Source organism: Siphateles boraxobius, unplaced genomic scaffold (genome assembly GCF_051911475.1).
Source record: "Siphateles boraxobius isolate OS27281-9 unplaced genomic scaffold, OSU_SipBor_1 76, whole genome shotgun sequence".
NCBI lineage: Eukaryota > Metazoa > Chordata > Actinopteri > Cypriniformes > Leuciscidae > Siphateles > Siphateles boraxobius.
Window position 1 is genome coordinate 803,378 of NW_027509204.1, and position 15,778 is coordinate 819,155.

A 15,778-nucleotide genomic window follows, 5' to 3' on the forward strand; every position below is an offset into this window, starting at 1 on the left:
TAGTGGAATTGCACTAGCATGGTTTAAATCATACTTATCTGACCGTTATCAGTTTGTAGCAGTAAATGAAGAGATGTCTTATCGATCACAAGTTCAGTATGGCGTACCACAAGGCTCAGTACAAGGACCGTTGATGTTCACTTTGTACATGCTACCTTTAGGAGATATCATTAGGAAACATGGCATTAGTTTTCACTGTTATGCTGATGATACTCAGCTCTATATTTCTTCACTACTTGACGAAACTTACCAAGTCACAAAATTAACGGAATGCATAGTTGATATAAAAAACTGGATGACTAGTAATTTCCTACTACTTAATTCTAAAGATTCTAATTAATAATAATAATAATAATTTGTTACATTTATATAGCGCTTTTCTGGGTATTCTACATGGAAGGGAAAATCTCCTCAACCACCACCAATGTGCAGCTCCACCTGGATGATGCGACGGCAGCCATATTGAGCCAGAACGCCCACTACACACCAGCTTACTGGTGGAGAGGAGACAGTGATGAAGCCAATTAGTATATGGGGATGATGAGGAGGTCGTGATGAACAGAGGCCAAGGGGCACATTTGGCCAGGACACCGGGGTTACATCCCTACTCTTTCAGAAGGACATCCTGGGATTTTTAAAGATCATAGAGAGTGAGGACCTCGGTTTAACGTCTCATCGCATGCTGCGATTATGGGGCTGGACGCTGGGCTTCTCCGTGATCATTGGAGGGTTCTGTCGAAAGACTGCATCTCCTTTTGATTGACAGCGATTTTGTACAATAAAAAGCCGCTGTCACGGATTTCGAGCTCAGGCCCATCGCGGATTTTGTGTACTCGAAAGACAAACTGCTGTAACCTATTTCTTGGTATTTGCTTGGCGAAATTGCTAGCCAATTTTCATCACACATTTCACAGTTTAACCTAATTCCCACATTTCCTCCGCCGATCTCAGCTGCCTTTGTTACATGTGCGGAGCATTGGTGTTTGGATCACAGCACATCTGTCTCGTTTGGTTTCGGTTTTATGTCGGGATTCGGACATTCATGCTCCTCGTGTTTGTTTTCTATTGTGAGCGCACAGGATGAGCTTCCGCTCGTTCTCGTGCATAACGTTCTGTCTTGTCGTGTGAACGTGCGGTTTCGTGTTCGCTCTGTTCACGTGTGTTTTGTGTAGCACGGCCGCGTGTTCACATCGGCCGCATGCTTTCATGTCATGTTTTGTCTTGTGCTGTGTAGCACACAGCTTGTGTTGTGTAGCACACAGCTTGTGTTTTACACTAGCTGTGTGCTTTCATGGCATGTTCTGTCTGAACACGTGGCTTATGAGTGTTCTCATTGTTCTTCATGTCAATGTTCTTCATTGTGTGAGCACTTTGCTTGTGATTTGTTTTACTGGCCATGTGCTTGTGTTTTTTGTTTGGTGTGAGCACATGGCTTGTCATGTGTTTCCTTGTGCCATGTGCTCTCCTGTCGATTGTGTCGACTCCCATCTTGTTACCTGATTATTGGTTCATTTGCCCCACTTGTCCTCCCTCGTTACCTGCCTTGTTTGCTCCCTATTTATTCTCCTTGTGTTTGCAGTTTTGTGCTAGTAATGCACATTAAAAAGTTGTTTGCCAACCACCATTAAAAAAAATCAGAAGATGAATTTTGTAGAATGTTTGTATTTTGTTTTATTTTATTATTAAAATAAAGCCCATCAACTCTGGTCCTAAGTCCTCGCTCCTTTCTCCATCCCCACACCTGACACTAGAGTTAAAAAAAACAATGAGCTTCCCCTCTTTGAAAGACCAGCAGCCACCACTGGTTAGGACCCACACAGATCACAGGGTGAGCGCCCCCTGCTGGCCTCACTAACACCTCTTCCAGCTGTCACGATTCATGAATTTACTGTTTTCTTCGCGTCTCGTGTATTTGTTGTTGTTGTGTGTGTGTGAGCGTGTGTGAGTGGGCGTTACCGCTCATTTCACTCTGATCAACTTGCCAGCTGATCTCATTCCCTGCACCAGCTGCTGCCAATTCTTTCATCTATATAAACTCATCACACTCTCCCCTCTTTGTCAGATCGTTGGTTTGGTGTCCTCCGTGTTTGTATATCGTGTGCCTGTCTGCAGTCCTGTCCTGGTTCGAGTTCCTGTTTGGTTTCTTCGTGGTTGTCGTCTCGTCTGGATGTTCACCTGCACTGGATTCTTCACCATCTCTCTGCACAAGCAAGCTGATCACCGAGTCCCTGCGCCACAAGCCCACCCGTGTTCCTGGACTGTGTTACTTCTGACCTTACAAATAAACGAGTTACTTGCATCTTTGCTTCCGTCTATTGATTGTGACAGAACGATCTGACCAAGCATGGAAGCAGCAAGTGGAACCTCCTCTTCTTTGGACGAATTCATCAGATCCAGCATTTCACGGATGGATTCTCAGGAGAGGAGTATGAACGAGTCGGGTCGGGCTATTCAAGCTCTTGTGGCGCAGGTGTCCGAGCTCACCCAGCGATTCCAACTTATGCAAGTTCCCACTGCGCCACCCCCACCGCCCGCTCCCCCCGTACCACCAGAGAATGTCTCCCAGTCAGAGCCCCGCCTACCCGTGCCCGAGTCATACAACGGTGAGCCTAACTTTTGCAGAGCTTTCCTAACACGCTGTTCAATGCACTTTTCTCTGCAGCCCAGGACCTTTGCGGAGGAACGAAGCAAGGTCGCGTTTGTGCTCACGCTACTGACTGGGAGGGCAGTTCTATGGGGGACGGCGGTGTGGGAGAACCAGGATCCATGCTGTTCCTCGTTCCAGACACTCGCCGCCGAAATGAAGAGAGTTTTTGACCGCGCGGACCGCACTGGATTTACCTACTACCCTCAATGGTTTGATCGAACTGGCGCTCCGTGTGGATTCCCGACTCTCCCGGGTCAAACGTCGGAGACTACCCGCTCGGGGGTCTGGAGCGGTGGAGTCTCCGCAAACCAGCGGCGGGGACGCGGTCAGCCCCGTTTACGATCACGAGCCCATGCAGGTTGGGCGAGCTCGGCTTTCCCGGGAGGAGAAGGAGAGGCGGAGATCCCAGGGCCTTTGCCTTTACTGTGGCACAGCGGGACATTTTGCTTTCAACTGCCCGGTAAAAGGGCAAGCCCGGCAGTAAATCTGAGGCTACTGTCGGGTGGGATCTCCGCTGAGAAGACCTCATCAACATCTACACTCCTCCCGGTAAGACTCAGGTGGTCAGCCCACATTCACGACTGTCGAGCACTACTGGACTCTGGCGCGGAAGGTAATTTCATGGACTACACATTTGCACTCAAGATTCAGGTTCCCCTTCGGCCTCTCACCCGTACCATCGCAGTTCACGCTCTCAACGGCCAAGAAATTCCCACCATTTCATTCACCACTGGACCCATCACACTCAGCGTATCTGGCAACCACACGGAAATTATCTCCTTCTACATTCTGGACTCCCCCCTCGCACCCATTGTTTTAGGACACCCCTGGCTCATTGAACATAACCTCAAAATAGACTGGCAGCAGAAATCAGTATCAGAGTGGAGCAGTAAATGTCATGAGTCCTGTCTTGTGTCTGCTTGTCCGTCTGTTTCTGTTTCTACGTTTCAGGAGGAAGCAGTGGATTTGTCAAACGTGCCCACGGAGTATCTAGACCTGAAGGAGGTGTTCAGTAAGTCTCGTGCTGCTTCTCTCCCTCCGCATCGTCCCTATGACTGTACTATAGAGTTACTGCCAGGTACGTCTCTGCCTAAGGGCAAGTTATATTCACTTTCTGTTCCAGAAAGAGAGGCTATGGAGAAATATATTTCTGATTCTCTGGCATCGGAGTTCATCCGTCCTTCCTCTTCTCCAGCGGGGGCGGGGTTCTTTTTTGTGGGGAAGAAGCACGGATCCCTGCGACCTTGTATTGACTACCGGGGGCTGAACAGCATCACGGTAAAGAATACTTATCCTTTGCCGCTGATGTCTTCAGCCTTCGAGAGGTTGCAGGGAGCGTCGATCTTCACAAAGTTGGATTTACGTCATGCTTATCATTTGGTCCGCATCAGGAAGGGGGATGAATGGAAGACTGCTTTTAATACCCCCAGGGGGCACTTTGAATACTTGGTCATGCCTTTCGGGTTGTCCAACTTCCCAGCAGTCTTCCAGGCACTCGTCAATGACGTGCTGCGAGATATGGTCGACCAGTTCATATATGTCTACCTGGATGACATATTGATCTTTTCTTCTTCTCTCCAGGAACATGTGCAGCACGTCCGACGAGTGCTTCAGAGGTTGCTAGAGAATGGGCTTTTTGTCAAGGCGGAGAAATGCGCTTTTCATGCACAGTCTGTTCATTTCTTAGGGTACATTGTGTCGTCTGAGGGAATGCGTATGGATCCTGAGAAGGTTAAGACTGTGGTGGATTGGCCAAGTCCAGATTCCCGTAAGGCCCTACAGAGGTTTCTGGGGTTCGCCAATTTTTACCGGCAGTTCATTCGCAATTTCAGCCAACTAGCCTCGCCTCTGACCGCCTTGACCTCCCCCAGAACTGCGTTCAGGTGGTCAGACGCAGCTGAAGCTGCGTTTGCCAAACTGAAAGGCCGCTTTGTTTCAGCCCCCATCCTGGTTACCCCTGATCCATCACCTCAGTTCGTGGTGGAGGTCGATGCGTCAGAGGTGGGGGTAGGTGCAGTGTTATCCCAACGTTCTCCTACAGACGACAGAGTGCATCCATGCGAGTTTTTGTCTCACCGTTTGTCCCCTGCCGAACGTAATTATGATATTGGTAATAGAGAGTTGTTGGCAGTCAAGTTAGCGTTGGAGGAATGGCGCCACTGGTTAGAAGGGTCGGGGGTACCTTTTATCGTCTGGACCGACCATAAGAATCTGGAATAAATTAGAACCGCTAAAAGATTAAACTCTAGGCAGGCTCGTGGGCACTTTTTTTCGGACGTTTTGACTTTACTCTCTTGTACCGCCCGGGTTCTAAGAACATCAAACCCGATTCTTTATCGCGCATTTTTGACCGTTCCGATCGCCCGTCTACTCCCGAGTGCATTTTTCCAGAGACCTTAATTATCTCTACACTCACATGGGAGGTCGAATCGAAGGTCAAGACGGCCTTACAAGGGGTAACGCCTCCGGTCGGTTGTCCACCGAACCGTTTATTTGTGCCAAAGAAATTGCGGTCCGACGTCATTCAGTGGGGGCACTGTTCAAACGTGGCTTGTCATCCAGGAGTTAGTCGCACTACATCTTTAGTCAGGCAACGATTTTGGTGGCCACGCATGGCTCGCGACGTTCACAGTTTTGTTTTGGCTTGCTCAGTTTGTGCCACTGGTAAGACTTCCAATCGACCCCCAGATGGGCTCCTTCAACTGCTGCCGGTCCCTTCGAGACCCTGGTCCCATATCGCTCTAGATTTTGTCACCGCCCTCCCACCCTCTCAGGGTAACACGGTAGTTTTGACTGTGGTGGACCGGTTCTCGAAGGCGGCCCACTTCATTCCCTTGCCCAAATTACCCTCAGCCAAGGAGACAGCGTTAACAGTCGTTAACCACGTCTTTCGGTTACATGGCCTCCCGACAGACGTGGTTTCCGACAGAGGACCCCAATTTGTGTCCAAATTTTTGCGAGAGTTTTGTAGATTACTGGGTGCGACTGTGAGTCTGTCCTCAGGGTTTCATCCCCAGAGCAATGGTAAAACTGAGAGAGCCAACCAGGATTTGGAGAGAAGGTTGCGATGTCTGGTTGGAGAGAAGGTTGCGATTACCAGTGTCATCCACGGGCCTATCTCCGTTTAAGTGTAGTCTAGGTTACCAGCCACCAATTTTTCCTAGTCTGGAATCCGAAGTCGCGGTCTCCTCCGCCCACGCTTTCGTCCAGAGGTGTCGTCGCACTTGGACGAGAGCCTGTGAGACTCTACTCCAAGTGGGAGTGCGCACCAAGGCCAAGGCCGATCGCCACCGGTCTAGACCTCCCGTATACGTCGTCGGTTCCAAAGTGTGGCTTTCTACCAAGAACATTCCTCTCCGCTCCGTTTCTAATAAGCTTGCTCCCAAATTCATTGGCCGTTCACTGTCACCAAAATCATTAGTCCGGTGGCAGTCCGCCTTAACCTCCCTCCAGTGTACAGGAGAATCCATCCCGTTTTTCATGTATCCAAAATCAAACCCGTATTTCATTCTCGCATTAACCCGCCAGCCACGGTTCCCCCACCGCCGCGACTCGTAGAAGGGGAACCCACATATTCGGGACTCAAGGCGGAGGGGACGCGGAGTCCAGTACTTGGTGGACTGGGAAGGTTACGGTCCAGAGGAGAGAAGTTGGGTGCCTGCTAGAGACATCCTGGATCACTCCCTTATTGATGATTACAATCGACAGGTAAGGGAGTCTGGGAACGTCAGGAGACGTTCCTAGGAGGAGGGGTACTGTCACGATTCATGAATTTACTGTTTTCTTCGCGTCTCGTGTATTTGTTGTTGTGTGTGTGTGAGAGTGTGTGAGTGGGCGTTACCGCTCATTTCACTCTGATCAACTTGCCAGCTGATCTCATTCCCTGCACCAGCTGCTGCCAATTCTTTCATCTATATAAACTCATCACACTCTCCCCTCTTTGTCAGATCGTCGGTTTGGTGTCCTCCGTGTTTGTGTATCGTGTGCCTGTCTGCAGTCCTGTCCTGGTTCGAGTTCCTGTTTGGTTTCTTCGTGGTTGTCATCTCGTCTGGATGTTCACCTGCACTGGATTCTTCACCATCTCTCTGCACCAGCACGCTGATCACCGAGTCCCTGCGCCACAAGCCCACCCGTGTTCCTGGACTGTGTTACTTCTGACCTTACAAATAAACGAGTTACTTGCATCTTTGCTTCCGTCTATTGATTGTGACACCAGCAGCAACCTGGTTTTCTCCCATGGAGTCTCCCATCCAGGTACTAACCAGTCTCAGCTCTGCTTAGCTTCAGTGGGGGACCAGTCTTGGGCTACAGGGTGACATGGCGATTATAACCATGTAACGTAATGCCTAGAATACTGTCTAATAGAGCCCGACCTAGGGCTGTAGCGATACACTAATCTCACGATACGATACAATACACGATATTCAGCTCACGATACGATATATATCACGATATTCAGCCAACGATACGATTCGATACGATTCGATATAATTCGATACACTTACATAATTTTCTGAAAGATTTAAAGGGGACAGAGTGATTTTGGTGACATCTTGTGAGTGTTCCATTTACTTGGATTGAACTATTTGAACTGAAAACTAAAAACTTGATTTACACAAGTTTAAGTTATTCATTCAAGAGCTGTGAGTGCCTTTCGTTGTTTGATTCACAATAATGGCTCCATCGTCAGCAGGTTTATTAGACGCTGCACCTTTAAGACCGAGTGCAGATCTAATAGGTGACTGATGCACCATTATTTTCTCCTAACTATTTACGTCCATTTAAGACATAAACTGTTTAAGTGAATAAACTGTGTTTCAGTGAATCTCAGAGCTGGTCATTTTTATATTATTGTGTATATTTGATAGTTTAGATGCGCACATGAAGTCCAAAGTTAAGTAGCCTATACTTTTCTTGTCTCGTTGCAGTCCACTTCTGGTCTGCGAATAGCAAAGTTGCATCACAGACAAATGGTTTAATATTATTATATATAGAACTGGCTGGCAAGATAAACATGTTCAAGATTATGTCTTTATATCAATAATAAATAGTAGCCTACGTGTATTTTCTCCAGTACCGACAGCAGAACCGAAAACGTCCAAGCTTTAAAGCGAATGGGGGTAAACACGGAGTATTTGCATGGGACTTGTGTATCGATACTCGCGGCTTAAAAATCGATACTTTCTTGGGAAAGAAAATATCGATTTATATCGCAGAATCGATAAAATTGCTCAGCCTTAGCCCGACCGATATGGATTTTTGGGGGGGCGATACCGATATTATGAAGTAAAAAAAAAGCCAGATAACGATATATCGGCCGATATTATGTATGTGTATATAATACAGTAGCAATATTATTTATGTGTATATTATAGTACAGAACCAGTCAAAAGTTTGGACACACTTTCCCATTTGTTTGTACAAACTTTTGACTGGTACTGTATATAGAATACAGTATACATAAACAGAATATATATTATACAAATTTTTTGCAATGATCACTCAAATGTTGTGATCAAACACTTTTGTGTGTGACAAAGATGTGTAATGGAGGCAGAGTGAATGATAGAATGAGAATGATACGTTTGAGCTGTAAACAAACTAGTTTGCATTGCATGTTCTATTCTAAATTCTATTCTAAATATTGTTGCATAATCTTCACTAATGACTTTGTCTTTTTATTTAGTCACGTTATATATAAAAAATAACTTGTATCAATAAATATTTAATATATATTAAATAAATATTTATAAATAAGTGTCACTGGCAAAACCTTGTTATCGTGTATTACCAGTGAAGGAAGGAAGTACTCAGATATTTTACTAAATTAAAAGTAATAATACCATAATGAAAACATGTTTCATTACATAAGTACAGTACTTTTACTTGAATAATATTTTAAATAATTAGTCAGCAAAATGTATTAAACTTGAAACTACTCATTGTGCAAAATGGCCCTATATAAAGTTTTATAATTATATAAATTATAAGGAACATTGCTTGATGTTGTAACGTAGCGTTAAAGGCAGAATGAGCTTTAACACTGTGTCTACATCGGACGTAGGCGTTGTTGCTCGCGTCGCAACAGCTGTTTAACCTGGACGCGGCACAGCGCCCGTTACAAAGCAGAACGAGGCATCAGTTTACTGTCAGAGATTTGTCGCTCGCGCCACCTCCAGTGTGAACAACATGACTGATTATAATGGGTTCAACTGTCTCTTGTTCAGGCAGCACCAGAGAGGAGTCTTAAAGGTAAGTTGCTAACTAGTTAGCAGTGCAGTGGAGTCTGCTAAATTGTGATTTAACGCTACGTTAAACCTTAAATGTCACCACATGAGACAATATAAAGTAAATAAACAATGTCCTTTTACTCTCACAACAAGCTTATCATACGCGTTTGCTACATTAGCTAGCTAGCCATGTTTCATTGGCTGGTGTCACCACAGTGACCTGGGTCGCCAGTAGCAAACAATGGAGCGCGCTCTGCTGGACAAACTACGTAGTAACACAATTTACAAGCATTTTATCCGCGTTATATGTTCTGTAAAAAAAATACTACATATCGGCGGCATATTTGCATCATATACGCCGATACAGATATATCTGCGACAGTCTCATATCGGCAGACCGATATATCAGTCGGGCTCTACTGTCTACCACTTGATGGCTGCTCTGTCAAGTCCTCGTCGTCAGTTAGGAACCTGGGTGTGCTTTTTTGATACCAATCTTCAATTTGAAAGTCACGTGTCTAGTATCTGTAAAACCGCATTTTCTCATCTTAAAAATATATCTAAATTATGTCATATGCTCTCATTGACAAATGCGGAACAACTAGTTCATGCGTTCATGACATCAAGGCTAGATTATTGTAATGCTCTACTGGGTGGTTGCCCTGCACGCTTAATAAACAAACTACAGCTAGTTCAAAACGCAGCCGCTAGAGTTCTTACCAGAACCAGGAAGTATGACCAAATTAGCCCGGTTCTGTCAACACTGCATTGGCTCCCTATTAAACATTGTATAAATTTTCAAATATTGCTGATTACTTAAAAGGCACTAAATGGTTTAGCTCCCCAGTACTTGAGCGAGCTCTTAACGCATTATAGTCCTTCACGTCTATTGCAATCTCAAAATTCCGGCCAGTTGATAATACCTATTTGGGTTGAAACGATTAGTTGTTGTCGACAATGAAAAGTTGTCGACAAATATCTTTGTTGTCGAGTAGCTGTTAGATCTCACGTGACCAAATGTAAGGGCCTGCAATATCGCGATTTGACCGCTACGACGCTGTAGCGCTAGAGTGTAATATAGCCCTTACAAATACTATTGCGTGAGAAAGTTTCACAAAACTTCAAACCAAAAATGCTGTTGTGTGCAATAGCCTACATGCAAGGCGGAACTTGCTTTTCACGGGAGCACAACATGCATGTTGGAGCACTTAAAGAGGAAACATCCCGGCACAAGATGGAGCCGGTGAGAGGTGAGTGTTCTCCAGCTGGAGCTAACTAACTAACTTAGTTGTACATCTCTTTATTAGAGAATGCAATACTACTAGTAATAATATTAACAATAATAATATAATTACAGTAATGTGATGATATATTTTGCATAGAATAAAGCTTGATGGAGCTTAGGAGTCAGGGCTGTTTTTATTATTGTAACACTATTAGGTATTATAGTCTTATTACTTGCCTGTAATTTGTTCCATATTCATAAAGACTTAGAAAAGGAGATGTTAGGAAGAATAACATGCAAGTTATTTTTTCATACTGTTAATTAAATGGTGAATGAAATTGTCTGTGTCAGCTCAAATGTCATGTAAAAAAAAATGTAATTTTATACTTATAATAATTGTTTGCAGATTCATATTTTAGGCCCAACCATTCTTTGTGAATTGTGTCCTGAACTAAATGTCCATTTTTCTGTTTTAGTTCTAAGAAAAGCAGTGGGGCCTATTGATGACTTTTCTTCTACTCCTCAGCAAGCCGCTGCTCTTACAGAGTCAATTCTAAACATGATTCTGATTCATTTATGTTTGTTTGTTTTTCTTTTGAAAAAGAACAGAATATTTAAACAATGCTTAGAGAGCATTTGTGTGTGATTTGAGTTGGACAGAAATCTGAAAAATTTAAGAGAATGACCTGTTTAGTTGGCTCAAAGTTCATTTAAACAACATTTCAAAAGATTAAGTGATTTTTCTTTTTTATAGTTAGAATATGTATAACTCATATAATTGAAAAGGCTGAATAATCGTTCCAAACTTACTGGTTAGTCGTCAAAAAAAATCAACGATTAATCGTTCGAATTAATCGAAGAATCGTTCATTAGAATAATCGATTATCAAAATAATCGTTTGTTGCAGCCCTAATACCTAGAATATCTAAATCGACTGCTGGCGGTAGATCCTTTTCCTATTTAGCACCAAAACTCTGGAACAATCTTCCTAACATTGTCCGGGAAGCAGACACAGTCTGTCAGTTCAAAGCTAGACTAAAAACACATCTCTTTGGCTAAGCATACACATAACACATTATAGACTTCTATAATTCAATGTTAGGCTGCATAGTTTAGATCAGCCGGAACCGGGAACACTTCCCATAAATCCTGATGTACTTGTTACATCAGAAGGATGGCGTCTACGCTTTTTACGTCTACTTCTACGCTGTCACTGATGGAGTTTTGGTTCCTTCACTGTCGCCATTTTCGCCTTTGTCGCCATTAACCTTTGGCTTGCTTAGTTGGGGACATTTAATTGTATATTTAACCATAGGCGTTGATTTCGGTGAGGACGGTGGGTACGCGTCTCCACCAGATTTCGTCATGAGTCATTTTGTGACCACCACTTTTTGAAACATTGAGGCACGGATGTACCTAATACAAATAAATAAAACATCTCCAGTTAACTAGCAGAGCATTCATTTAGTTCGCTATTAAATAAGAGATCTAGCGCTAAAATGTGTTGTTTTTGAGCTCAAGCTGAGCGCACGTTGCCGCGGCGATCAGTGTCATGGATACCGTGTTCTCTTCACTCGGAAGATAGTTGGAAGAAGTTGGCTCAAAGTTCATTAAAACAACATTTCAAAAGATTAAGTGATTTTTCTTTTTTATAGTTAGAATATGTATAACTCAATGTTTTAACTAATTGAAAAGGCTGAATAATCGTTCCAAACTTACTGGTTAGTCGTCAAAAAAAATCAACGATTAATCGTTCGAATTAATCGAAGAATCGTTCGTTAGAATAATCGATTATCAAAATAATCGTTTGTTGCAGCCCTAATACCTAGAATATCTAAATCGACTGCTGGCGGTAGATCCTTTTCCTATTTAGCACCAAAACTCTGGAACAATCTTCCTAACATTGTCCGGGAAGCAGACACAGTCTGTCAGTTCAAAGCTAGTGTCATGGATACCGTGTTCTCTTCACTCGGAAGCGCGCTTCAATCTTTCGCCGTTGAGGACTCTCTATTCATTCCGGTGAAATCACAAAATAAAATGCACACAAACATGTCCCTGCTTGATATAGACTGTAACCACTGATGAACATATTCAGTTTTGATGAGAGAGAAAAAAAACTGTACGACTGCAGATTAGAACCTTTGACACGCTTGGGAAAAGATCTACCACTAGACCATTAAAGAACTCAAACAAAATTTGTGGATCGATGCATTTATTTACGGGTTGAGCAGAGAGGCTGCACAGTTTTACAAGTTTGTTCCCAGCACTTCTGAAAATGCACTTCCGAATGCGTCTCTATCCCCAGCACATTTCAAACCAAACTGACGCCCGTGTATTTAACAATATTATTACATCATTATTTTCCTGTTATTTCTATAAAGCTGCTTTGAAACAATCTATTGTAAAAAGCGCTATACAAATAAAGGTGACTTGACTTGACCAAACAACTTATAGAGCACTGAACTGTATCACCTGACTGCTGCAGATTTATTTCGGCATTGATAGTGTAAGTTTAGTTTAGTTTAATTTATTTATAAAGCACTTTACAACTGCAGACAAAGTGCTGTACAATGAGCAGCATAAAACAAACAACACATAAAAACAACATGCAACTTACAAATACAGATAACTAGCCCAACCTCTCAAAGGCTAAAGACAAGAAATCATTTTAACACTGGTTTTAAATACATTTAAAGAAGTTATCTATCTTAGTTCAAGAGGCAGACTATTCCAAAGCCTCGGACCTGCAACAGCAAAGGCCTGATCACCTTTTAACTTTACATGAGATCGAGGGACAGAGAGCAATGATTTATTTTTTGATCTTAAATGCCTAGGTGCTTGATGAAGAGCAATAAGCTCAGATACATAAGCAGGAGCTAACCCATGTACTGCTTTAAAAACATACAGCAGAGTTTTATATTTTGTCCTGAAATCCACTGGTAGCCACCTCAGAGAAGCGAAGACAGGAGAAATATTCAGACTTTTCTTAGCACCCACCAACAGCCGTGCCGCCGCGTTCTGGACTAACTGCAAGCGTGATATAGTGGTCTGACTGGACCCTACATACAAAACATTACAATAGTCGAGGCAGGACAGAACAAAGGCATTAATAACTTTTTCTAAATCTTTTCTCAACAGAATAGACTTTAAACGTGCAATAGTCCTAATCTGGAAAAAGCAACTCTTAACCACGGCACTAATCTGCTTAATAAATTTCAAATCTGGGTCAAACACAACACCTAAGTTTTTTTACTTGGTCATGGCAATAGTCTGACCATGTGCCAAAGTATGTTGCAATATCAAAGCATCCTCAGGCAGGCCGCAGGACCAAAACAGGCAGGTTTGTGTTGACATACAAACGCATAAATTTGCGTCGTGAACAGCTCCGAGTATAATGTCATGGGTTTCCATATCTTCCAAATACTTGGAATATTATTGGAAATAAATACGCTGACAGGCAGGTACGACCGAATGCAATGACTGGATGAACATTGTATGGTCCTACGCCTTCCACAGACGGTATATTATAAATACTTTTAGACCACTTAACTTAGTGTTCGCTTTCAAGATGTGAAGGGACAATTAAAGGTGCTCTAAGCTATGTTGGGTGACGTCACTTCTTGTTGACGTTCGAAGTATTGTCAAACAAAACGGAGGCTAGCTAGACCCTCCCTCCTCCTCGTCCACGCACTAACCCCCCCAAACCCCACCCCCAAATCCTTCTTGTCGGTAATTGGCTGGAACAGTTTGTTATTTTTCGTGGTGCGGGTTAGCCCAGTTTGTTTTTGATGCCTGTGTGGAGCCTGGGGTGTCTGCAGAGACAGCAGTTTTTTACAGTGTGTTCAGGGCACAGGCAGCTAGCGGATAGTGAGGAGATGTTTGCTGTATGTGACAAAAAAAAATTGGCCTAAATAACGTGTGACATCACTAAGAGCACCTTTAACCAGAAAAAAACAAAAAATGTTTAGCAACAAATAATCTACCCTGCCTTTAACTGTTGTTAGGCTTTACACAATTGTACACAACTGCAGTGACATCTCTTCTCAAAAACAGAAACTTACTGGAATTGTATAAATCATGTCATAATAATGAAACAAACAAACATACAGGCAGTCCAGATTCTGTAACTTTTACATATATTTTCTAGGGGGAAAAAGCTGTCAAAATCATATAAATTTAGGCAGAACACGTTAACTGCACTACATTAATAGTGTTGTTATCAGAGTTTGTACATTTCATAAATATCCCCAATAAACACTATTTTTCGCGTAAGCTGTTGATGTTGCTCGACTGTGTTTAATAACGCATGTTCAGTGTGTGTTTGAGCAGAAGAAATTCATAACAAACACAAGTCCAGTCGCAAGGATGTAATCGGAAAAGGGGTGTAAACATCATGGAAAACATGTTAAGCTAATATAATGATCTTTATTCGCAGGGCAATCATTACATGCTGTTAAAAGGCATTGGTTACACACACTGGTATGAATGTTCTTGAGCAGATCTTTTTACATCAGCGGCCCTATTTCTTTTTCTACATAAACCTATTAAATCAATCAGCAAACTCTACAAACATTTCACAAGCCAGTTATATTTTTATTGTCACCAGACGAAAAGCTGACATGAGATGTTACACGGTCATTACAAAACTCATAATGCATTTTAGGAGCGATACACACTCACCACAGAAAGTTTGAAGAGTTGAGCTCCGCCATAACCTGAAGAAACGACAATGACGTCACCGACACAAGACGAGTGGAACCTCTCTCTCTCTCTCAGTCTCTCTCTCTCTCTCTCTCTCTCTCTCTCTCTCTCAGTCTCTCTCTCTCTCTCAGTCTCTCTCTCTCTCTCAGTCTCTCTCTCTCTCTCAGTCTCTCTCTCTCTCTCAGTCTCTCTCTCTCTCTCTCTCTCTCTCTCTCAGTCTCTCTCTCTCTCTCTCAGTCTCTCTCAGTCTCTCTCTCTCTCTCTCTCTCTCTCTCTCTCTCTCTCTCTCTCTCAGTCTCTCTCTCTCTCTCTCAGTCTCTCTCTCTCTCTCTCTCTCTCTCTCTGAGTCTCTCTCTCTCTCTCTCTCTCTCTCACACACACATACACACACACTCACACACACACACGTATAGTAGAGAATTAGTAAAAGAATATAACTGATATTTGAATCACTGTTCGTACTCGTGTACTGAAATGAATATTAAACAATCACCTGTATGATTACTTTATGTTGAGTCATATTACGTTCATTACTTTATGAATATAATTTATAAATAAGTTAGCCATGTTGCTTTATATGATGTAAAATCGGAATAATAATAGTTGGATGACTTAATGCAGATAGGTTTAAGTTGCAGTAAATGAAGAGCATATATTCTTACATATTTTACAAGATTTCCATGACCTCAATTAAATGTGGATGCAGTTTTAAAAGACACTTTTTATGCTAACCATATGGTTGAGGCATGTAAATATGACAGAAATAGTAAGAGTTGCTATGCTGACACCGAAAGAAGTTGTCCGCATATTACTCTATTTTAAATTAAATGTCGACATTTAATTTTATATATGTGCAACATTATTTTCCTGTTATTTCTGTAAAGCTGCTTTGAAGCAATATGTACTGTAAAGCGCTATAAATAAAGGTGACTTGACTATTATTATTTGTTTTAATCCGATTTGGCGACTAGATTT

General features: G+C 42.8%; 1 protein-coding gene across 3 annotated transcripts in view; it reads right to left on the reverse strand.

Annotated features, from left to right (window-relative positions):
- The window catches only part of LOC143724567 (RAF proto-oncogene serine/threonine-protein kinase-like), an 82,991-nt gene extending 67,953 nt beyond the window's left edge, over positions 1 to 15,038 (reverse strand). For 2 of the 3 annotated variants that reach the window (XM_077217715.1, XM_077217711.1), the window contains exon 1: positions 14,783 to 14,992. The gene's annotated coding sequence lies outside the window, so the exon portion shown is untranslated. Of the gene's footprint in view, positions 1 to 14,782 lie in introns of all 3 variants that reach the window. The other variant, XM_077217712.1, reaches the window with a different exon arrangement.
- Positions 15,039 to 15,778: the final 740 nt, after the last annotated feature.